The sequence below is a fragment of the Dasypus novemcinctus genome, chromosome 9, assembly GCF_030445035.2.
Source record: "Dasypus novemcinctus isolate mDasNov1 chromosome 9, mDasNov1.1.hap2, whole genome shotgun sequence".
NCBI lineage: Eukaryota > Metazoa > Chordata > Mammalia > Cingulata > Dasypodidae > Dasypus > Dasypus novemcinctus.
In genome coordinates this window covers 5,261,471-5,284,423 of record NC_080681.1, presented here as the reverse complement: position 1 = coordinate 5,284,423, position 22,953 = coordinate 5,261,471, and the positions used below count along the sequence as shown (strand labels likewise).

The following is a 22,953-nucleotide window of genomic DNA, read 5'->3' as shown; positions in this document are numbered from 1 at the left end:
GGGTTCGGTTCCTCGTGCCTCCTAAGAAGACCACCAGCCCACAGCAAAAGACAGCAAATGCCAACAACGAGGGGTGGGGGAGAAATACGTAAATAAAACAAATCTTAAAAAAAAAAAAGTGACCGTGCCCCGAGGGATCTCATAGACTAACGGGAGAAGCTACTGCAGGGTGTAGAGAGGGGTGCAGGAGGCTCCCCCAGACAGCCTGCCACGGCCGATCAGGAAGGCCCTCCTGGGGCTGGAGAAGGCTCTGCCTGGGACGGGCCCTGCTGGACCAAAGAATTAGCCGAACAGAGTGGGAGACGGGTGTTCAACGAAGGGGCGCCGCGTGGAAGAAGGAAGGACGCAAAGAGGAGAGCACCTGGCCTTTTCTGGAGCTGTGAGTCTATCAGTGGCACTTGCAATCGGAGTGAGCAGGGAAGAGCAGAGAAGAGACGGGAGAGGAAGGCGGAGGCCCCGGGATGAAGGGATGGGACTGCTCGGCTTTATCTTGCAAGCCAGGCTTGCGGTCAAACTGCTTTCTGTCAAGGGACAAGCTAACACGGATTTTAGGCTTTGCCGGCAGTCTGTCACAATGACTCAACTCCTCGGCATTGCAGCACCAAGACAGGCGTAGACAATATAGAAAGGAACGAGGGGGCCTCTGTTCCAATAAAACTTTATTGACAAAAACAGGCAGTGCACCAGATTGGCTAGTGGGCTATACTTTGCTTACCCCTGCTATAAATCCTGACCAGATCCCCCCAGAATAGGGGGAGCAAACCTGTTCCAGTTTGCCTAGGACTTTCGTAAAGTCCCATAGCCTGAGAACCCCTCAGTTCCGGAAAAACCAGGATGGTCGGTCATCTAAACTAGGAACCATGTTAAAAATACAAAATCCAGCTGGACTCGGGCTCAACAAATCAAACTCTGCTGGGGTGGGGGGGGGGGGGCTGCAGGTGGTGGAGCGCCATCTAGAGGCGACAGAGCGACGGTCCGAGCTGACCGCTACATGGTGTGCTCTCAGGGCAGGAAAGTGCCCCGAGCGCCCAGATGCCAGGTGGCACCAGAACTAGCCAGCGGAGCCCTTTAAGAGGACAGTGCGGCCCAGCAGCAACAGCTGGGCAGAGGCCGCCCCGGCTGGTCATCTGACCTGCTCTTCTCTTAAGTCATCACCGGCCGCCGGGGAGGTTCCATGGATTCCACCTGTCAGGGCCGCAGGCCAGACCGTGATGGCAGGGACCAGAGGAGCCACCCCCGTCCCCACCTCCCCTGGAGACCTGGGCTGCCTGGCAAGGGGAGGCTCGCTGGCCGCCGCACCCAAGCTAATGTCCCTTCCAGGGACGAAGAGGGGAGTGCATGCTGGACAGGAGTCAGAACCGAAGTTTCCAGCTACGGCACACGGACAGATGAAGAGAACAAGCAGAGAAGACGATAAGCTTTGGGGCCCAGATGTTCATTTTTGGAAGCTTTTCATGGTCAGCCCTTATCAGCAATCGCTCTGAAAAGCCAGGTCTGAAATTTTCCTTTCTGAAACAACAGGTGTTGGACTTCTCTTCAAAAACGGCAACTGTTTGGCTTGGGCAAACAAAGAGTTTGCTCTGAAAGGACTAATAGTACTCTAGTTCCTTAATCAGTCCCTTTTAAATTTAACTTCACAGCCATGAGGGAATTTTCCACTTAATTACAAATTGTGCTTCCTATCTTCTGGCCACTCATTTCCAGAACAGGTGGTGCTTGCTCTATGAACTTCAATATCCAAAAACCCATGCTCATAGTACAGATAATTTGAATTATATAAATACCCTTAATGCTTAAAATAAGTCTCCCTTGCTACATGGCTGTGTTCCTTTATAAATCATTAAGCCCACTAACCATTTAGCCAGGATTTTCTAGCTATTGCCAAATGAAGAATTATCAGAAATGAAGATAAAATATATTTTAAACAAGTGGGAAAATAAATATCTTTGCTGTATTAGGCAGCAGACCTTGGTGGTTAACTGAAATGGCTCTTGAGTCAAACCGCCTCAGTTAGAATCCCTGATGTACTACTTACTAGCTGGGTGACTTGGGGTACATCGACTCATCTCGCCATGCCTCAGTTTCCTCACCTGTGAACAACGAATATTAATACTACTCCTCTGTGGGGGTACTGTGAGGATTAAATATGGTAATATATGTGGAGTGCTTAACATAGTAGGCACATAATAAATATTAGCTGTTAAAAGTACTAATATTAGGCAGGTTATTCTCTCTCTATGGGTCTAAGTTTTCTCATTATTGAAATGAGGGAGCTGACCTCTGAGGTCTCTCTACGTAGTTACCACGACATGTAGAAAAAGTAGTAAAGAAGGGAGTGAAGGTTATATGGGGGGGAAATCACTCCCTGGGACAGTTCCTTCTGGAAAGTTAACAATGAATTAGGAGGCTCTATCCACAGAGATGGAGTATTCATTTGATAACAAAAGAAGAGAGAAACAGAAGAGCTGCGGTGGGGCCATCCTACCTGCTGCGCTGTCAGAGGATGGCCACGCTGGCTACTCTCCTAGCACGTGTTTAATAGCAGAAGTCAAGGTATTAGAAATGATCGGGAGGTATTTGCTCTAACCTCTTTGCTAGACATCTCATTCTGCAAAAAGGCGGGTACCTGATAGGTTCTCAGCCTCCTTGACTGGTTTTTACTGTCTAGACCATAGATGTCTTAGCAAATGTAGATAATACACTGGGTTTCGTGTTCTTCATCAAAAACGAACGGGCTGATGCTGTACACATGGGAGGAACTTTTGTAGAAAATGGCTGCGTCATTTTGCAAGTTACAACCACACAAAAAAGGGATGCTATGCATATCAGACAGCACTTCACAAAGTGGTGGCTTTCAAAATGACATCCTATAATCACAAATTATGCCTATGAGGAAGGAAATAGTAGGCGTCTTGTTGTTGGTATTAACATTATCTAGGTCTCTAATGAGCAATTACAACTTCTGTGCTGCCTACTAGAGAAGCAGAGATTTAAAATGGGGAGGGGGGCACAAGTGCACAGAGGATAGTTTAAGGGGGTGACTGTTAAGTACACAATTTCAATATACTTCTCCCCCCCCCCCCCCCCCCGCAGGGTGAGGCAAACAAAAAGACTCCTCTCCTGCTAAGACAGAAGTGTTCCCAGGCTGCTGTGGAAAACGTGTGAGAGGCACCTGGCGAGTTTGGGGGGGGCTCTAAGAGAGCTCCCCAGGGGAGGTGTTAGCTGAGTTTGAAGATTGTAATGAAGTTAACCACGTAGGATGAGGACTGGAGGAAAGAAGTCCGTTCTGAAGAAACAGAAGGTCAGAGAGGCCACAGTGTAACCTGGGAACAACTTAGTGCTTCGCCAAGACTGAATCTGAAGTAGCGAATGAATGGAGATGACAGCAGAGAGATAGCGAGAGGGGCCAGGTCACGGCAGGTCTTGAGCAAAGAGAGCTTTGCACACGGGCCTTCTGAGCTTGGATGCTGCCCAGGATCAGGGGATGCCACAGAAGGGTCTGAATCAGGAGAACGGAGTGGTCTAATTTACGTCACTTCTTGGCGTTGTGAGGGATGAATCGAGGCAGAAAGCAGGAAGACCAGTGGCAAAGGTGTAGCAGAAATCTAAAAGAGGTGAGACAGAAACCAGGGAGTGACAAGGAGGTGGAGAAGAGGGGCGGATTTGGGTGATCCTAAGTGGGTAAAATTGATATGAATCCTCCATGGGTTGGATATAGGAGATAAGGCAGAGGGTCTAATGTAAAGGATAATGTTGGTGCTGAAGACGTTAGAGTAGATGAGATGGCTCAGGAAGAGTAGAAGAAAAGATGGAGGGCTAGCAGAAGAGCCAACCAGGAAGGAAGTGGAGAAGAAGCCAAGAAGTAAGGAGAAAACCAGGAGAGAGGGAGTTGTCATAAAAATCAAGAAAGTCAAAGATTTCAGTAGGAAGTCCACAGGGTCTCGGTATTGCACTTGACCATAAAGAGCCAGTTTCTAATCCAGTTAGGACAGAGTCAATGAAGTGGGTGGAGGGATGAAGGGGATGCAGTGGGCCGAGGGGCGAGGGGGAGCGAGTGAGCACAGTCTTCTCTCCCAAAAGCCTGACTGCGAAGGAAGGGACAGATTTAAAGAGATGTCAGGTTGAGGAGGGACTTTTCTCTCAAGACATTGAAAGACCTGCACGCATTTCCGTGGAGATGGGAAAGAGCCATCGGAGAGAAGTTGAAGGCAGAGGCTGCGCGTAAGGGAGCGTCTCTGGCAGCGGCCATGCTGCCCCTTGGAGGGAGTCCTTGCCCCGTTAGAGCAGACTCCGTCAGGGGCGCTTGAGGAAGGGCTTGCTCTTTGGCCGCCTAGCAGGACCCGATGGTACCTTCTAACTCGAAGATTCTTCCAGGGGACAGTGACTGACTGAACTTCCAGTCATCATTCTTGTCCATTTGTACTTCTGTACCCTGACCCAAGTGGGGTGTTCAGATAAACTGAATCTATATCACGGATGAGTCCTCTTTTCTCTAGTAGGGGCTGTTGACCACTTGGCCACCTCAAAGTCCTCTCTGATCCAGAGATGTGACTTAACTCAGGAGCTCTTCAGGGTAGAGGTGACCGTCAAGTAAGCCATCTCCTGAGCCACTTGTCACATCTCCCAGCTGGGACCTGGAGGAAAAGTCAGGTAAGCTGAACTTCTCTACAACTTCGATAGCCATCCTGGGCTTCCAGACTACCTGTCATTTAACCGCAACTCAACTCAATTCAGTTAATCAAATACTCATCGAGTGTCCACTGAGTGCCGGGCCACAATATGCAGTCCTTCTCATGCTTCACCTTTTCTGGGAAGTGGAGGTAAATAAAAGAGGAGTGAATATAACAACCCGTGCAGTGTTTTCCAAGCTCTCTTCACAGAACCACAGGGCTCCGGCGAGGTTTTCTCCGACCAAGGCAGGGGGTGAAGTATGAGAAGGCTAGACTCCAGGGCTCTCCTTTTCAGTTTCCACTCAGGCAACTCCACTTTCATTTGTTTTATTTTTTTTATATTGGTTTGTCATAAGACTTTTCTTTGAACCAAGAATTCTGCTGCTAAGAGAAGCTCAAAATCCTACCAAAGTAATACATGCTCATGAAACTTAAATGTTAAGAGTTTTCAGGGAGTGGATGTAACTCAGTGGTTGAAAACCTGCTTCTGACGTATAAAGTCCTGGACTCAATCCCTGCTGCAAAAAATAAAAAGAGTTTTCAAAAAAGCAAATCAAAATCATTGAAAAGGGGGCTAATTAAGTCTTCCCAAACTCTATTCATGAATTTAAAAAGAACAACAACAAAACAAACAAACCAAATATGTAGCAGCAGGCACATCATTTGGAAAACAGAGGAAAAGAAAATGTGGGGGTAAGTGGATGTGGCTCAAGTGATTGGGCTCCCATCTACCATATGGGAGGTCCAGGGTTCAATTCCCAGGGCCTCCTGGTGAAGGAGAGCTGGCCTGTGCAGTCAGCTGGCCTGAGCAGAGAGCTGGCTTACGTGGGGTGCTGGCCTATGCAGGAGTGCTGGTCTGTGCAGAAGTGCTGGCACATATGGAGTGCTGGCTAGAGCAGAGAGCTGGCCTGGGAAGATAATACAACAAAAAGAGACACAGGGGAGAGACAATAAGAGACACAGCATGTCAGGGAGCTAAGGTGGCTCAAGCGATTGAGCAACTCTCTCCCATTCTGAGAGATTGGTTTCCAGAGCCTCCTAATGAGAAGACAAGCAGACACAGACACAACCAATGGACACAGAGAGCAGACAATGGGGTGGGGAGAAATAAATAAATCTTTAAAAAATACATATGTATGGGGAAGCAGATGTGGCTCAAGCAGTTGGGTGTCTGCCTACTACACGGGAAGTCCTGGCTTCATTTCCCGGTGTCTCCTGGAGAGACAGAGCAAGACAGTGAGGTGATGCAATGGGCTGGCAAGGTGAGATGATGCAACGAAGAGACACAAGGAAGAAACACAATGAGAGACACAACAAGCAGGGAACGGAGGTGGCTCAAGTGATTGGACACCTCCCTTCCACATAGGAGACCCCAGGTTTGGTTCCTGGTGCCTCCTAAAAGGAAGACAAGCAGACAGCGAGGGCAGGCAGTGAGGCATGGGGGGTGGGTGGGAAGGAATCAACCAATCAACCTTTAAAAAAGTAGAAAATCTGCTGGAGACCGAGGAAAATGGCCCTCTCTGGGATGGTAAGTGCTGTGGTCAAGGTGGGGATTCGGGTCCTGAAGGCAAGAAGGATCAACGTGGTCCGAAAAGCTGGGGAGCGAGGATCTGCCCTGGGGAGCCCCGTCTTAAAGGATGCCCAGGGGATTGCCAGGAGAGGGAGGAGGAGGGGGCTTCCCAGCCCAGGGAGGCTCCTGCACAAAGGCACAGAGAAACGGCCAGCAGGGCACTCCCGCTGCCCACGCCAGGGCCGGAGGTGCGGGGAGCGCTGTGCAGTGACGTGTGGCCACCAGCTGAGTGGGCGTCCCGCCACTTCTCCTGTGGCTCCACTGGGCATCTCAGGCCCAGGGGGCTGGAACCCTTCCTGTCGTCTCCGGCCAGTGTCCTTCTGAGTGCTGCCACCTAGTGGCCGTGACCCAGGTCCACGTTTCCTGGAGAGCCTCGGAATCTGGGCATGGAATTGGGGCTCACCTCCATCTGGAAATGGTGGCCCAACGAGGACAGGTGGCTTTTCTGGGACCACACCACTTGTAAACGCCTGAGCCAGCGTAGCACCCAGCTCTTGTGCCGGCAGGAGCAGGTCTGGTGCGGTCTGGCTCGCCCCCAGCCTCACCCCGGCACCGGCAGGCTTATGTGGAAGGTCGAACGAGCCCCAGCTTGGGGGCTGCCCTGGAAATGGCCTCAACATCCTCATTCCAGGGTTTGGGAGGAGTGGGGACACTTTCGGAGAGAAGGAACTTGGGAGGAAATAGCTGAGCCAGAGAGAGAGGAAGAGGCTCTGTTCCCACCACCCGCCCTGCCTGCCGAGCCCTCCGCCCTCTGTTAGCGACGAGGACAGGTGGACAGAGATTGTACACGTCAGGCCGTGGGCAGCCACCACGTCAGAGAAAGAGGGCGAGAGGCTCTCTGCCCTCTCCCTTCTGAGGAGCGGGGGGCGGGGACCCCATGGCCACAGGCGGAGGAGAGTAACAGTGGCATCCCAGGGATAGCGCCACAAGCCTCTGGAAACACCTGTCAGCTGGTGGGTGTCAAAAAAAGCTCATTCAAATAGGATTCTCTGTTCAGGCAGACCATTTACATGTAACCAGTTTCGGAAGCCCATCTGGGGCTGCAAAACCCACCGTGGTTTCATCTTGTCCTGTGGCAAAGCCATGCAATCAGCCTTCCTGGTTGAACGTCTCTGTCACTGAGTGTATGTGCAGGCATACTGCACGTAGCTTGAATAGACTTTATATTTTGCATATATGTATATAATATAGATAATACAAGCACACATGATTATTTTATACCTGGCAGCTAAAGCAGAATGGATTTTAAAGAATTTACAGTAAAAGTCATAGGAAATCTAATAGGACTGACTTTGTCAAAAGAAAATAGGAACTAGATAGTAAAGGGGATGGGAGAAGAAAAGTATTGTATAAAACAACAGCAGCTTTGGGCAGAGGAAAACTACAAGGTTGAAAACCTAAATTTTGATCTCAGCATCCTATCCACCCAGGAGAGAAAAGAACGGCCACCTGCTGAGCCCTGACTAGCCCCAGGTACTCTAGAAGGTGCTTCTCACACGTCACTGCACAACATACTATCAAGTAGGGATCTTTTTATTTCCTTAAAAGTTTATTGAAGTCTGTCACTCATACATGATCACACATAAACAATAAGGGTGTAGTAAAAGGAGTCAACTTACAAAACAAAATGCCTCGCATCACACAGGGCTCCCTTACCACACCCCACTGATAACTTGCCTTGTTGTGAAACGTTTGTAGCAGATTATCAAAGTGCATCATCAAAGTATAATTACTGACTATAGTCCATACCTTATGTTTGGTGTATTTTTCCTCCAACCCACATCAGCAGGGATCTTGATGATCATTTTGTTGGGGAAGAAATGGGCTCATAGGGGCTGACTTCCTTGGTCCTGCAGCTATTACTCGATAGGGCCACTCTATGCCATGATAGAGGCCTAAATTATTTCATTGGAAACTAAATCTGTTTATTTCCAAAATCCTGTGCTTCTTCTACACCCTTTTTTTTTTTTTTTTTGACTGTCCCAAGCAAGAAGGCTTCTGGCACAAAAAGTAAGTTTTCTGGCTGGGAGTAGGAAGAGCTGGGCTTGCCCATAGTTCACAAGAGAGTCTTGGCCAACGTGGGTTCAGAGGGGAACTTCCCTGTGCACTCCCCATCAAAAAAATGCCCTGAGTTGTTTCTGAGGGTTTTGTGCTTGAGGCTGAACAGCATGGCCTGGGATCAAAGCTCTGGAACCTCTCAGAAGCATCAGGCTGAACCCACAGAGGGGAGAAAGCAAAGAGGCCGGGGGCTGCTTCTGATTAGCCTGCTCCCTCTGCCAACGTGAGCTGTCCTTTCTCCGTGGACAGTTCGACGGTTCTGACGAGCCCGCCCTCTGGGCTCAGCAAAGTGGGGAACGCTGCTCTCCCTCTCCCTCCTCCCCACCCCGGCTCAGGACTGGGCCGAGGATTCGGGAAACCCAGCCCTTTCTCCAACCTTCTACCCTACCTTCCTTCCCCCGGGGCGCCCGCACTCAGCAGGTGCAGCAGCCCTCTCGGGGGTCCACCAAAGAGCCAAGGGGCTCCACTGCCACAGTGCTGGGCCGCGGGCTGGGGTGGCGGCGCTGAGGACAAAAGCAGCTTTACCTTCACCCAGTCTCCACCAGGGAAGACGTTCTTGGAGAAGTCCTGAAAGTCACAGCTGCAAAACAAGCTCGAGCCTTGCTGCTGCTGCTGCTCCTGGTGTGTGTGTGTGTTTTAAATATTTATTTTTTTATTTATTTCTCTCCCCCACTTCCCACTCCGGTTGTCTGTTCTCTGTGTCCGTTTGCTGCATCTTCTTTGTCCGCTTCTGTTGTTGTCAGTGGCCCGGGAATCTGTGTTTCTTTTTGTTGCGTCATCTTGCTGTGTGTCAGCTCTCCATGTGTGCGGCGCCATTCCTGGGCAGGCTGCACTTTCTGCTGGGCAGCTCTCCTTATGGGGCGCACTCCTTGCACGTGGGGCTCCCCTACACGGGGACACCCCTGCGTGGCACCGCACTCCTTGCGCGCATCAGCACTGCGCATGGGCCAGCTCCACACGGGTCAAGGAGGCCCGGGGCTTGAACCGCGGACCTCCCATGTGGTAGACGGACGCCCTAACCACTGGGCCAAGTCCGCTTCCCCTCTTGGTGTGTTTTTAAGGCAGTTGACACATGGGCTGCGCCAGCTGAGCCAGGCTCACAAGATCAGGAAGTGGGTTGGGCCGACTCCCTTATCCCATCTTCTCAGGCCTCCTCTTCCTTCCCTGCAGGCCTCAGTTTCACCCCTTCGCAAGCACTTGCTCAGTTATCTGCTCGTGCCAGGCTCTGTGCTAGGCTGCCTGTCGGTGAACAGACAGGGAGGACGGTGTAGATCTCGAGGTGCTATGAGAACACAGGGGAGCGGTCAGAAGGACTTTCGAGCCAGGTCTTGAGTTTTTCTGGCTCAGAAGGGAAAAGAAAAGTGCAAGAAAACAAATTAATTAAGAACTGCAGTGTGCTTTTGTCTTATAAAGTACTTTCTCCTCAAGTTTCTCATTGGATCCCCCAAACAGCCTCTTAAGTAGGGAAGGAAGGTAGCACAGTCCTGCCTCGTAGCAGATAGCTCAGAGGAGTTTTTTAAGTGAATGAAGTTCCCTATTAAAGACAAGAGAATGAGGCCCAGAGAAGGTAAATCCTTTGTCTGTGTCACACAGCGGGAAGTGGGAGAGCAGGGCTGCGATCCTGTCTCTGGCTCTGAGTCGCATGTGTTTTCCACCGCTCAGGACCCTTGTGATCACCCTGCAGGTACAGGCGTTCTCTAGAGGATTTTCAGGAATTGTGTTATTCCACTGATAACTGTAAAAATTAATATAGGCATGGTCGGGTCTCCATGAGGGCACCGCGTGACTGAGAACCCCAGGATTGGGGGCCTGTGCCCGTGTCTGTGTTTACACCCCCGTTGGAGGCACCACGGAGAATTCCTTTAATTGCTAGCGAGGAAGAAAGAGAAAGAGCCGTAACGCACAAAGGAAGCCTTTACACCAGTAGGAGCTGAGTGCACCACTAGCAAACATAGGTTACATTGTATGTGAATAAAGAAAAGTGGTAGAAGTAGCACAAGGATAATACAGGCATGCTCAACTCAAAAGGCCTATACCATGTCAATATATTACATCGATGTACAAACAACAATTTAATTTTTGCAAAACTTAACTGACCTAAACCATAAAAGGAGTTTTTTTTTTTTGGTTCCCATAACTGAAAACTCAAGGCTTTATGGCTTTCAGAATCCATTTGATCAGGGCTCAACTCCGTTTCTCATTAATGCTCTCGACTTCTGTGTCTGCTTTGACTCAGGCTGACTCCACTGTGGTTGTAAGACACCAACCAGCAGCCACAGGGATACACGCTTCTTTATTCACAGGGCAGAGAAAGGCCTCTCCTCCCTAAATACTGAATGAAGGTCATGCGTTTAGGTTAATTGGACCATCTGTGAACGAATTCCTATGGCCAATACCGTGAGCTGATTGGCTTAGGCCTGGCTGCCGGAACCAATTCCTACAGCAACAGGGATGGGCTTATCCTAATTGGTTTAGATCATGCAGGCCCATCCCTATCTATGGGGCCACCACCCAACTGGGAAAGAAGACAGAGGATGATGACGAGACGACTACCATGTCTGCTAAGGGGGCTATAGCACCCCCGGAAGAGAAACCGCGTGGCAAGGCCCCAAGAAATGGAGGCCTCATTTGTGCACAAGAAGAGGGTAGAGAGGAGCCACCTCAAGTAGGGAAGTGGGTTTTTTTTCTTCTTTTAAGTGCAATGACTTATGTGGAAAATGTATTTGGGCAGGAGTGGGTAGGGATGAGAAAAGAGTGGAAGTGGAAAGGCCAGTTTGGAAACCCTTGGAAACCCAGGCAAAACAGATTTACCATGATGCCAATGAAGCTCTCACTAGCACAAGTCTCTTTTGAGGCTCTGGTAGGAACCCCAACCATGTGTTCCCATCCTCAAATGTTTTTGTAAAATTTGTGGGAGTGAGATATTCATAGAATGAAGTAAGATTGCAGTGTCTTTGTACTCTAACTCATCCTCCATACACTTGCCCTATGTCAGATGACACTGGAGTGACCATGAAAATGTTGAAGTCCAGTTAAGAAGAGGTTGAGCTCCGAATTTCAGCAGAGTTGCATCATCCACTCTCCAGGTCATTGGACTCACCCAGTATGACTAACAAGGAAATGATGATGGACAAGAAACATCCCAAGGAACAGAGTGTCTTCAATCTCCAGCAAGGTAGCTCCATCCATCTGCCTCATGGGATCTAAGCCCCCTCTCAGCTGGAAGCAGAGTGGGCATCACAACCCAAAGTCCTCAGGATTGGGGAATGAACAATGGACTAAAGTAGTATACTCTATATAGTAAAGTATAATTATTCTATTATAGACATTATTATTCTAGCAGTGGAAGAACTTTTATCACTGATGTAAAGGCAGTGGCCACCAGAGGTTCTGAGGGGAGGGAGAGGGAAGAATAGGTGTAACATGCGGCATTTTCAGGACATTGGATTTGTCCAGCATGACATTGCAATGATGGATACAAGCCACTGGATATTTTGTCATAACTTACAAAATTGCATGGGACAGAGTGTAAACTATCATGTAAACTATAGTCCATGGTTAGTAGCCATGCTTCAATATGTATTCATCAATTGTAACTAATCTACCACACCAATGCAGAATATTGTTAATGTGGGAAAGTGTGGGGAAGGGAGGGGGTGGGGCATATGGGAATTCCCTATACTTTTATGTAACATTTATATAATCTAAAGCTTCTTTAAAAATAAATAAAATAATTGTAAAAAAAGAAGAGTGTGAATTGAGAATGCGTTTAGTGTGAGTGCAGTAGGATTTATGAACGTGTGTAAGCAGCGGGGGTGCCCCTAAGCCTCTGCGTCCTCCCTTTTCTTTTGCTTCCATCTCCCACCACTGCCCCTGTGGCCTGGGTCTGGGGCACCCCAGGGGCCAGCCCTTTCAGTCCAGCCTCTCTGTTATCTCCACAGAGGCTTTTTGGAAAAGGTGATTGGATTCTCATTTCCCACAGGGTAAAGTTCATGCTCCTAAACCCGTGTTGACTCCTCTTCCATATCTTGTTGGCCTTTAGTTTTGAGAAGTACCACTGCCATCTACCTAAGAGCCAGCATCCTCACCAAATAGGAGTCACAGAAAGTGCAGCCTTGGACAACGTGGCTCGCCCGCGCTTCGTCCCCTCCCGGGCTGGCACTACGGCTTCTGGTGGCCACAGCGCTGGGAAGTGCTCCTTTTGCACTCGGCATCCCAGTCGCTTCGGTGGCTTTAGCCAGGGAGGGGTCAGCGGTGGCCTTTAGGCTGTAACAGTTTCCTTTGGCCACCCCGAAGCTGGGCTACAGTCTCCCACTGCAATGGAAGAAATAGTTTCTAGTTGGTTTGATAGAAGGTTTTCCCTGAAAAGTTCCTGTGAAGGTTTTGCTGGCAAGCATGGAAACTCTGCCTAAATTCCTCTACTTGCTTTTGGGAAGAAGTGGGTGACTAGCTTAGGGCTGGCAGGGAAAAGTAAGAAAGCACGGCCGTAAAACATTCGCCTATTTGGTCTCATGGGTACTTAAAGAAGTTCACTGCTTTCTGTTTGTTTATTTTATAAAAACGTTTACCCTGCGCATGTTACACAAGTCTAAGAAAGAAAACAAGTCACTAAAAGTGATAAACCTCTCGCAGACAGATCGGAAAGAGAAAAGATACAAATTACCAAATCAGAAATGAGAAATGAATGAAATTCTATAGCTATGAAAGTCTATCAAAGGAATATTTTCAACAACTTTATGCCAGGAAGTTTTACAGCTTAGATGAAATGGACAAATTTCCTGAAACACCAAAACTACCAAAGATCACTTAAGAAGAAAATGATAAGTAGAATAGTCTAATATCTACTGATGAGTTGAATTTGTAATTAATAACCTTCCCACAAAGAAACCTCTTGGCCAAGATGGCTTCATGGCAACTTATTTAAATCATGTAAGGAAGAAGTGTTACAAATTCTATGCAAACTCTCACAGAAAATTGAAATGGAGAGAATGTTTCCCAATTAATCCTTTGACCCCAGAATCTCCTTGATACCAAACCAGAGAAAGACATTATTATACAAGAAAAGAGAACTGCAGACAAATATCTGTTTTGAGTATAAATGTAAATAGCCTAAAAATATTAGCAAATTGAATCCAGTAATAAATAAAAAGGCTAATACAGGAGCAGAGGCAGCTCAAGTGGTTGAGTGTCCGCTTCCTCTGTATGAGGTTCTGGGTTCAATCCCTGGTACCTCCTAAAACAAAACAAACAAACAATAAAGGATAATACAGCATGACCTAGTAGGATTTATCCCAGTAAAGCAAAGCTGGTTAACATTTGAAAATCAATCCATGTAATTCACTATTATAACAGACTGAAAAAGAAAGCTATATAATTATCTCAATAAATGCAAGGTAGCATTTGAGAAAATCCAACGTCCATTTTTTTTCTTAGATTTTATTTTTATTTATTTAATTCCCCCCCACCCCGGTTGTCTGTTCTCTGTGTCTATTTGCTGCGTCTTGTTTCTTTGTCCGCTTCTGTTGTCGTCAGCGGCACGGGAAGTGTGGGCAGCGCCATTCCTGGGCAGGCTGCTCTTTCTTTCACGCTGGGCGGCTCTCCTTATGGGCGCACTCCTTGCGCGTGGGGCTCCCTACGCGGGGGACACCCCTGCGTGGCACGGCACTCCTTGCGCGCTTCAGCGCTGCGCATGGCCAGCTCCACACGGGTCAAGGAGGCCCCGGGGCTTGAACCGCAGACCTCCCATGTGGTAGAAGGACGCCCTAACCACTGAGCCAAAGTCCGTTTCCCAACGTCCATTCTTGAAAAAAAAGTCAGCAACTAAGAATAAAAGGGATCTCCCTCAATCTGATAAGGGATAGCTATGAAAAATCAAATGTAAACATATTTAGTGGCAAAGACTGAATACGTTCCCTTTAAGATCAGGAACAAGGCAAGGACGCTCATTTTCACCACTTACAGTCAACATTGTGCTAGAGGTTCTAACCAGTGTAATAAGGCAAGGAAAATAAATAAAAGGTATCCACACTGGAAAGTAAAAAGTAAAACTGTCTTTATTTGCAGATGATATGATTGACTGTGTGGAAAAATCTGGTGGAATTTACCAAAAACTATTAAAATTAATAGATTAATTCTGCAAGGTTGCAGGGTACAAGGTCAATATAAAAATCAACTGTATTTCTTTATACTAACAATGAACAATTGAAGGGAATGGTGTAGCTCAGCGATTGAGCACTTGCTTCAATTGTATGAGGTCCCAGTTTCAATTCCTGGAACCTCCTAAAAAAAGTGAAAAAAGAACAATTGAAACTGAAATTTTAAAAATACCACTTAAAATATAATAAAAGAAATATGAAATAATTAAGGATAATCCTGACAAAATATGACATTGAAAATTTAGAATCTTTGCTGAGAGAAATTAAAGAAGAACTAATGCTAATAAATGCAGACAGATAACTGTGTTTATGTACCAGAAGACTGAATATTATTAAAATGTTAAACTAACCCAACTTAATCTATAGATTCAATGCAAGTTCAGTCAAAATTCCAGCAGGTTTTTAAAATATATATATATAGAGAAATTGACTAATCTATTCTAAAATTCATTTGGAAATATGAAGGATATAGAACAGTTAAAATACCTTTGAGAAAAGAACAAAGGTAGAGTACTAGTACTACCTGACTTCTAGACTTAATTATTAATCTATAGCAATCAAGTCAATATGATATTGGCTTCAAGAAAGATAGATCAATGGAAGGAATAGAGTCCAGAAACAGACCCACACATATATAGTCACACATATATAGTTGAGTTTCAACAAAGATGGAAAGGAATTCAATAGAGAACAATAGTCTTTCAGTAAATGATGCTGAAATAATCAGATGTATATGCAAAAAAAGTATTGATTTTTGCCTCGTACTGTAAACAAAAATTAACTTAGATTTAGAGCATAGACCTAAATCTATAAAACTTCTAGAAGAAAAAATATAAGAAAATCTTTGTTTTCTTATATACAAAGATTTCTTATATACAACACTAAAAGAAAAGAAATAATATATAAATTGGGCTTCATCAAAATTAAGAATTTCTGCTCTTTGAAAAACACTTAAAGGAATGAGAAGGTAGTCACAGACAGGGAGAAAATATCTGCAAAGCTCAAACCTGAGTAAGAACACGTATCCAGAACATGTGAGCACTCTTAAAACGCAATAAATAAGAAAACGACGAAAAATAAAAAAGGACAAAAATATTGAAAGGTACTTCACCAAAATAAAGATATACAGATGGCAAATAAGTACATGAAAATGTGCTTAACACAGCTGCTTACTCTGGAAATTTAAAGTAAAATCACAACAAGATACCACTGTAATCCTAGTGGAATGGCTACAATTTACAAGACTGACCACACCAAGTTTTTGCAGGAATGTGGAGGACCTGGAACACTCATGTACTGCTGATAAGAATGTGAAATGGTGAAACCACTTTGGAAAACATGTTGGCAGATTCTTAAAGACTTAAGCACTTGCTTACGTATGAGCCAGCCATTCAACTCCTAGGACTGACCCAAGAGGAATGAAAGCATTTGTCTATACAGAGACTTATACATAAATGTTCATAGCAGCATTACTTGTAGTAGCCAAAACCTGGAAACAACCAAAATGTCTGTTAACAAGTGAATGGATAAGCAAATTGTAGTATAATACTCAGCAATAAAAAAAAAACAAAAAAAAAAAAAAAACATGAACCACTGATGCATGCAACAATCTGGATGAATCTTAAAATAAAAGTGAAAGAAATGAACAACAAAAAAAAATGAGTACATACTACCATTTATATAAAACCTTAGGAAATATCATTTTATGGTGCCATTTATATAAAATTCTTGGAATGCAAACCAATGTATAGTAACAGAAAGTAGATTTGTGGTTGTCTGGTGATGGACAAAGGATAGCAAAGTGATTACCAAGAGGAGCAAGGAAACTTTTGGGGGTAATGGATATGTTCATTTACCTGCTTATAGGTGATGGTATATGTCAAAACCAGTCAAATAAACTTTATATATATGTAGCTTATTGTATGTCAAAAATATCAATAAAGCTGTTTAACAAAACCCAATTGTAGCAAATCTTTTTTCTTTTAAGTGTCTTATCTTTCTTTTTTTTTTTTTTTTTAAGGTTTTTAAAGTAACATTTATTTTTTTTCAAACTTTTAATTGTGCAATATAGAAAACTGAAAAGCACAAGAAGCAAAGAACACAAAAGTCATCCAGAATCACAAGCAGTTTAGTTTGACATAACCTTTAGGTCCTGTGTGTGTATAGACACAACGGAGCATACATTTTTATCTAGTCAAGATCTCACAGAATGTATCATGCTTTATCACACATCATGAATATTTACCAACTCACAGCCCCAAAGCCATGAGATATTGTGATGACCAAGAATATATGACACCATCTCAGCGGGAAAAAAATGTATTCCTTTCTTGGGGACAAAAATATCAACAGGCCTCTATAGATACTGGCAGAATTACAAATACTGTGCTCCCTTAATAATGCTCAAGTTAAAGTGAGACAAAAGCAGGAGTACAATAAGTATAATGCTTCTAAGAAAATTCATTATCAGATCTATATTGAATTATTAGCAAGAACATATGTTTCTATTGAATTAACAATGTTTTCCTATGGTATAGCCAAGAGATGCTCACACACTGTTAGCTTCAAATGGAAATATGAACACATCTGCATATACCCCTCCCCCTGCCCTTCTGCAGCCGATTTAATGAACAAGTCCTGGTGCATACTGCTCAGAGGTGGTTTAACAATTCCACGTCAAAAATGCTTCTATTAACTAAAAAAAAAAAAAAAAGATATTTATAAATTCATTAATTCACTAGCTCTACATTTTATCATACATTGTCACCTCAAGGTATCTAAAAAGCTTAGATGTGAAGTAAAGTATGAACCATATCTGCAATTAACACAGGTATTTTTACCAAAAAATGTACTTATAGAACTATGGTTATAATCTACAACTGTCTTCTAGATATAGAGTACTACCAAGGAGCCCTTCCCTTTGCCCTTCCTCATCTTCCTCACCCACCATTTCAAGGTGGATGGACAGAGGCCACTCCCAGAAGACAGTACATCCTAAAACTAACACAAGAACCTTTATATAGGGATTATTTTACTACCTCTATTTTTTACATACTTTGGACATTAGGTCTTGTCCTGTAATACACAGTAATAACTAAAATGCCTAGAGAACAATGGTCAGACAATCTGAACTTGTCTCACAACTCACAGGCAAAGAACCTTCCCTGGGCACTTCCTTCCCTGCCCCCACCACCACCCCATCAGCATCCTGCTCCAAGACATCTAGTTTAACAATCCCATTCCCCAAATAGTCATTCCTACTTATTAACAGAAAACATATCTGAAGTATTGTTTTACACTTTCTACTTTAACATGTTGTTTACTTCTAAACATCTAGAAAGACTAGCTGTTTCAAGCAAGGACTTAAGCTTGTCCACAATACACACAGTAGCACTGAATAAACCGCACACATAATAAAGGATATAACCCAAAAATGTCTTCTTAAAAGGAACATTCCGGCCTATAATCCTTCCCCTTCTGACCTCTATCAACTTAGTGGTTTGCATTTGCAATGCTTAGAGGGGATTTTTTTTTTTTGAACAATTTTGCTTTCACAAATTTAATTCTGTCGTTTTCAACAGTCTTCCCTATGAATTTTAACAAAAAAAAAAGTACAAAATGCATTAGTTTACTAACTCTACTTCTGTAATACACTGGCAACCTCTTTAACATCTAGAAAGACTAGATGATATAACATTAGGACTAGTTTGTCCATTATATACACTATTTACACAGAAAAGTAAAAGAAAATGCACAGAACACAGATGATGGTTTATCTTATCTAACTACAGACTTACTGCCTTAGAGCACTTGGCACTTCCTTCCCCCTCCTCCCTGAAACAGCACATAGTATGTAACTGCTGTGGAGGTGCTGTAACCACTCCATTTCCAAAAGATCTTTCATATGAAATTTAACAAAACAATATCTACAATGTTATTTCACTACCTCTACTTTTAACATACGTTGTGCACTTCTAAACATCTAGAAAGTCTAGATGTTTCAAATAAGGACTTAATTCGTCCACTATATACACAGTAGTGTTAAATAAACTATACACATGTAACAATGGTTATATTTGAAAGCGTCTTCTAAATAGAAACATTCTGGTCTAGAGCCCTTCATTTCTCCCAATCCCTTCTCTTTACTACAAACCCAGTGGCTGATTTACAGGCACATGTCACTTAGATGTGGTTTTACAATTGCATTTCCAAAAGCCATTTTCAGAAGACAGCATTTCTATGAATTTTAACACAAAGTGTACAAAATGTGTTAGTTTACTAACTCTACTTTTGTCATACATTGGCAACCTCTTTAATATCTAGAGACTAGATATTGTAAAATTAGGACTCATTTGTCCAGTATATATACAATATATACAGTACAGCAAAGTTAAATGAATGCACATACAGGGCAAAAGATGATCAGAAATTTTCTAGTACACACTAGCAAACACCTTTTGCACTTTCTTCCCTCCCACCTCCCTCAAACCAAAGAACAAGAGTACAGTTCCATTTCCAAAGACAATATCCCACCAGTTTTTAAAAGCTATTTACAGTGTTCTTTTACTAACTCTATTTTTAAGCACATTAAGCACTTCTAAAATATTTAGAAAGACTAGATATTTCAAATAAGAACTTACTTGTCCACTACATACATAATGTTAAATAAAATTGAACACACATAACAAGGTTATAATCTGAGGTATCTCCTAAACATGACCATCTTGGCCTGGAACCACTCCTTCCTCATTCCCTTTTCTCCACCACCAGTTCAGTGGACAAGTACAGGCAAGTGCAATGCTCTGAGGTGGTTGAACAAATTCATACCGAAAGTCAATAACAGAAGACAAACTTTCCAATGAATTTCAACACAAAGTATACAAAACATGCTAATTTTACTAACTCTACTTTGTCATATACTGTGAACCCCTAGATGTTGCAAAATTAGGACTCATTTGTCCACTATATACACTATATACAAACCAAACAAAATGCAAAGAACATAACAGAAAAGTTTTGCCTGAAATTATCCAAGTTCGGACATACTAGCAAATTACCTTTTGCAATTGCTTCCCTCCCACCTCCTCCAAATCAATGAATGAATATATAGGCAGTAGGTATGCTACCCAGAGAGACGGTTTAGCAACCTATTTCCAAAAGACAGTATTTCCTATGAAACTGAGCAAAATGATATTTACAAAATAATGTTTTACTACTTCTACTTTTAACATACGTCGGGCACTTCTAAACATCTAGACAGACTAGATGTTTCAAATAAGGACTTATTTTGTCCACTATATACAGAGCGGTCTTGACTAAACACACATTTAACAAGTTATAATCTGAAAGTGTCTTCTAAATATGAACATTCTGGTCTAAAACCCTTTCCTTTTATCCCTCCCTCCACATCCCTCCTTGTGGGCTACAATGCTCAAGTTTTCAGAAGACAATCTTTCCTAGGAATTTTAACACAAAATGTATTTACTATTTTTTCATACACTGGCAACCTCTTTAACATCTGGAAGACTAGATGTAAATTAGGACGTGTTTGTCCATTATATACACTATATACACAGCAAAGTACAAAACCAAAAGCGGGCGGGAACACAGGGACAATGGTTAATCTTGCCTCATTCTAAACACACTAGCATAGAGCCCTTGCACTTCCTTCTCCCCCCACCCCCAAACCAGTGCACAAAATGTGAACTATTCAGAGAGGTGGTTTGGCTATTCCAAAACCCCCCATAATATTTTATATGAATTTTAACAAAAAGATATTTACAAAATGTGTTCTTTTACTACCTCTACTTTTTACGTACGTCAGGCACTTCAGAACATCTAGGAAGAGATATTTTTAAAAAGTACTTAGTATTGTCAACTATACATAGGGAGTGACATACAGAACAATGGTTACAATATGAAAATATCTTCTAAATATGACCAGTCTGGCAAAGAATCTTCTCATCCTCTTCTCAGCCTTCTCTGCTTCACCTCCTCTAACCCACAAAACATGGTTGTACGTGGCTCCCGGTGTCGCTTCCAGAGGCAGTCTAAATTCCATCTCCAAGTCATTTCCAGAAGATATTTTTCTTTTTTTTTTTTTTTAAATAGATGCTCATTACAAAACATGTGATTTTCTAACTCTACTTTATCATACGTCGGCAACCTCTTTTCATCTAGAAAGCCTAGATGTAGCATAAGTTTTCTTTTAAAAGGTTGGGGGAAAAGTTGAGAGCAGCTTTTTCATATTATATACACAGGCCTTCTGTAAATGGCCAGTAAATCTTCCCAAAGGGTTGTGGACACTTCTTGTTGCCCAAATGTTGCACGTTATTCTACTATTTCTCTCTTCAAATATCAAGCAAGTTCGGGTAGAACGATGACTGGCCGCCCGATGGCCGCTAACCGTTCCACCTGTCATCGTCCAGGCTTCCGCTCACCTTCCAGGCCCGCTAAGACCTTTGTCCGTTGTTGTCGGGGCAAGCAGCATGTTGTCCAACCGGGACTGAGCGATAAGTGTCTTATCTTTCAATCTCTGTAGTTGAAGTACAATTTAATAATAAATAGTAACCATATATAAGTTAAATACTTAATTCCAGTCATACATACTGAATATGCAAAGTTGTGTAGTCAGATGCCGGCATGATTGGTCGCTTATTGAAGGAAGGAGTTGTGTGACCCGGTGTTCTCCAGACCAGTGTTCATCACAATGTAGTGTGTATGTGAATCGCTCTAAAGCTGCCCTGTCCAGTAAGGTAGCCACTAGCCCCGTGTGACTATTAAAATAAAATAAAGTAATTGAATGAGCAGCTTGGTTCCTCAGTCCCCGTTGGACGCTGCTGCTCTGGAGCTTTGCCTTTCAAATGTGTGGTTCTGGGAGCAGCAACCCTAGTATTACCTGGGAGCTTGCTGGAGATGCAGTCTCCCTTGTAAGGTAGCTCTATGCACATTAAAGTTTGGGAAACCCTAGCTGCAACCTTCCCTGCATTTTCCGTCCGTGGTCTCAGACGTAAGAATTCCCTAGGGCTTCCTGCATTTGTCCCAATCACTGGCCACCTACTGCGTGTTGGGGACGGTGCTAGGTGATGGGACTTCAAGCCTTCTACAGTGTGACCCAGGAGAGCAGAGGCGTGCGGATTCAGGGCTTGAATGTTCTGGGTGAACGTCTGAAGTCTAAGCTGCAAACCCCTCTGCACTGCCCACCCCTAAGCCTGAGTAAACGCATCGGCTATCATTTCACGTTCGTTGAACACAATTTAAATCTCAAAACCGGACCTCTGTTCTGTTGGCTTTCTCATGCCCATGTTCTGATGTTAAATATTATTTGCCCCCTGGGGTTGCTTTTGGCCACCCTCGTTTCCTACTTTACCTTTCCAATCCCCCTCTTCCATACCCAGCCTAAAAAAAATGACTGATTTTTTTGTTTAAGGACGTGTTCCTGGGCTGCTTTGACTAGGTTATTTCCAACTCGCTTTCATCATTGCTCTCGTTCCTCTGGGGTAACCTCCTTGCTGGTTGATGAGTGTGCCTTGTCCCCGGTTGATGTGCTTTGCACATTTTCTTGACATTTATTTGTTCCCATTTTCCAATCATTAGCAAAGAAGTTAAATAAAACCAGACGTGACCCTGCTCTCTGGGGACCTGCCACCAGCCCGCCCCGCCCCTCTGGAGCTGTTTCTCGGTGCTTATATCATTACCTCTTCTGTGTGATCTCCCGGCCAGTTGTTGCATCCACGTGACACCTTCTCATCCAAGGCAGCTTGAACTGGCCTCCGAGTACAAATGGTGTGGCATGATAAGAAAACCCTTTACCCAAGTCCAATTTCTTCACTAAAGAGCTGGCCTCACTGTGCTCTTCCCCTCTGCCAAGTCTCTGGAACTCACTTCTTTCCATAAATCCTCTGTGACTTTATTCTTTCCAGATGTTGATGGATATTCACTGTTAACATCTGTTTTATTAGTACGACTATCCAATTTACTGGTCAGTAATTTCCACAATTAGCGTTCTTTTGTTTTCCTTTCAGAACTTCAATGCCATGCTTATAGCTTCTTGTCACTCTGCCCTTGATTTTCAACACCCTTTTCAGTTCTGCAAAAATTTTTCCAATCTTTATACTTTAACTCAGGATGATCATATGCAACAGGACGGTGGCAGATTTGCTCCTCAGTGGAGATGAGGCTTAATCGGGCTCTGGACTATTGGTGCTTTTACCTGTGTCACCAGTTGATTATCTCTTTTTTCCAAAACCTCATTCAGATGAAAAAGGGAAAGTAGTAATAGAAATGATGCTATTGAGAGAATATATACAAGTCACTTATCCAGTCACTCTGGTATCTAGACCATTGAAAAAAACAAAACAAAACAGAACGAAGTAGAAAGCAACCAAAAAATAAAAAACAAAACACAAATAGGCAGAAAGGCCATAGAAAGACCAAAAAGGTGATATGGAAGTCCACGCATTAGTGAATGACTTCAGTCTTCCACACTTTCTGAGTTTCT

General features: G+C 44.0%; 1 long non-coding RNA gene across 1 annotated transcript; it reads right to left on the bottom strand.

Annotated features, from left to right (window-relative positions):
- Window positions 1–16,505: 16,505 nt before the first annotated feature.
- LOC131279676 (uncharacterized) lies at window positions 16,506–20,961 on the bottom strand. The gene is made up of 2 exons (XR_009187058.2): window positions 20,354–20,961; window positions 16,506–17,148 (listed from the first exon to the last, which is right to left on the bottom strand). It is a non-coding gene; the product is annotated as an uncharacterized lncRNA (long non-coding RNA).
- Between the last annotated feature and the right edge of the window lie 1,992 nt (window positions 20,962–22,953).